This window comes from Elephas maximus, chromosome X (assembly GCF_024166365.1).
Source record: "Elephas maximus indicus isolate mEleMax1 chromosome X, mEleMax1 primary haplotype, whole genome shotgun sequence".
Taxonomy (NCBI): domain Eukaryota; kingdom Metazoa; phylum Chordata; class Mammalia; order Proboscidea; family Elephantidae; genus Elephas; species Elephas maximus.
In genome coordinates this window covers 87,203,846-87,206,166 of record NC_064846.1, presented here as the reverse complement: position 1 = coordinate 87,206,166, position 2,321 = coordinate 87,203,846, and the positions used below count along the sequence as shown (strand labels likewise).

General features: G+C 39.8%; 1 pseudogene; it reads right to left on the bottom strand.

The window, feature by feature from the left end:
- Nucleotides 1–1,108: 1,108 nt before the first annotated feature.
- On the bottom strand, nucleotides 1,109–2,090 carry LOC126068742 (pleckstrin homology domain-containing family A member 3-like; annotated as a pseudogene).
- Between the last annotated feature and the right edge of the window lie 231 nt (nucleotides 2,091–2,321).

The following is a 2,321-nucleotide window of genomic DNA, read 5'->3' as shown; positions in this document are numbered from 1 at the left end:
TCACCTTGACAGAATTTCTTTTTTGTATAAATATTCATAAGTAAAAAATACCTCTAGGTATTCTAAAGAGCTGCAGTCATTAATACCTTACAACAGCAGCTTAATGTCTATTTTAGGGAAAAAAAACACTAAAATCTTTTTCCATTGAAAGTCATTTATCTCTCTGGTGTAAGTGAGCAAAGTCACTACCATATTAAGCTTCTTTTCTAGAACAACATAAATAACAATGTGTACACACATTAAATTTGGTAGGTCACAGAAGTTAGAATTCATTTTCTGATGCAACAGAAAAATAAATAAAAATTAAATAGTTTAATTCAACATTTGGTATTGACAAATCAGTAATGTCAGCTTCACATATGAAGGACAACAAAGGCCGCTTTTAAAAAATCTTCAATGTATTATAGTATTTGAGCTAAAAATATTTAGAATATTAAGTGTTCCCTTTTTGCTTAAAGGAATACAATACAATCACCATCAAGATGCTGTCGGAACTCGTTTTTAGCTGGGGTAAAGTGGCCATTTGGTCCATGGCACAAGTTACATATATCACACTTCTGTCAAACTTAAATCTTATGTTTATAAAATTTCATCTTTATAAGTTACAATGCATGCTGACTAAGCTATCAGTCCCTCACAGTGTTTTAGAAAAATATCTACTCTATATTTGTTCTTATGGATACCAAAATGTTACATCATCATTTGTTTTTTTTTAAAAAAAAGAAGATGCACATTCATACTGTGAAGTTATTAGAAAATTATTCTTGCAAATAAACTATATAAAGATAAAATGCACTTCAAATGTATGTGTTTTTTTTTTCTTACAATATTTTATAAAGTCAGAGAAATCCTAAGGGAAAAAACTACTCCCTGTAACAATAGTTGGAAACCCTGGTGGGTAGTGGATAAGAGCTACAGCTGCTAACCGGCAGTTGGAACATGCCAGGTGCTCCTTGGAAACCCTATGGGGCAGTTCTACTCTGTCCTATAGGGTCACTATGAGTCCGAATTGGCTCCACGGCAACAGATTTTTGGTTTTATAGCAATAGTTAATTACAGCAGCTTTTGCATATCAATACTTAGAGGATGCTGGACACTTCAATTTTTTTCAGGAAGAGGAGGATGGAAGAGGATCTTCCGATTCAGATTTTTTTGGCTATAAATTTGTTTTCTTCAGGAATGGCTACTGATGCCAAATCTCCATTAAGTGTATTTCTTGAACAGTGAACAAGGCTCTCTGGGTCTTCAAGGGGAATATCATTACAAGAGTCTGTATCCGAGTATGTTCTTTGGCTTTGCTGGGAGAGTCAGTGAAGTGTAGGCACTGGTTCTTTTACAGAGTGGCTACTCCGAACTGCAAGTACCAGGGTGGCTGACAGAGCTCTTCATCTCTACACTGGGAGTGAGTCTCATCATGGTGAACAAATTCCTGGATGGTGTGAACTTGCCGCATTAGGAGGTCACAGTAGAGTCGAAGTTCAGACATTTTGGTTTTAAGAGATTCACTGGTTTCATTTATTTCTTTTTCTTTTTAAGTCCTAGTATCAGTCAAAGAGGCTTTGGAGCTCCCCAGAGCAATTAGCCACCTTTGCCTTTCAGCTGCATTCACTGCTTTCATGTAGAAATGCTGTTGTCCTGGAATGATTAATTCCATTCTTTTGTTATCTGCTTAATGGACTTTAATTTCACAAACAGCCACCTTTATACTTCCTTTACTCCTTTGGCAAACATCATCCTGTGGATCAATGTAGGACAAGATTCCACCACCTAAAACAAACCTACGAGTCTGCCAACTTGCGAGATAATTGGTCCACTTGTGCAGAACTCCCTCCGTCCTTTAAAGTTCCTCGCTGTGTGTCCTCCTGGCCTGGCACCAGCTGCAGAGATGTGGAAGGTGCAGAGCATGGGACAGGTCCTTCCGAGAGCTCCCCCCGCCAGCACCAAGCTGCCCTCAGTTGGAGCGTGGTCAGAATATGGCGGCCCTTAGAGGCCTGGCTGGCAGGAGTGAGGGGGGCAGAGCTCGGGGGAGGAGAGGCTTGGCTGCGGCGGTAAGAATACAGCCACTGCAGGAATCCTGCTCCTGATACCATGGCTGGATGCTCCCTCTCGTGCCCAGGTGCTCTGTCCTCCTCCACCTTCCTCCCCCCACCATTTGTTTTCATTGACCAGAGACCACATTTTAATGAAATAGCCCAGTGGCACACAAAATAAAGACGATTTCCTGTAAGAATGGTGTTCTATTAATAAACCAAAAGGTCAATATTGACTCTAAAGCAAATAAGCAGAGATAAGAGGGCAGGGAAGCTAGAGTACTGAAAATG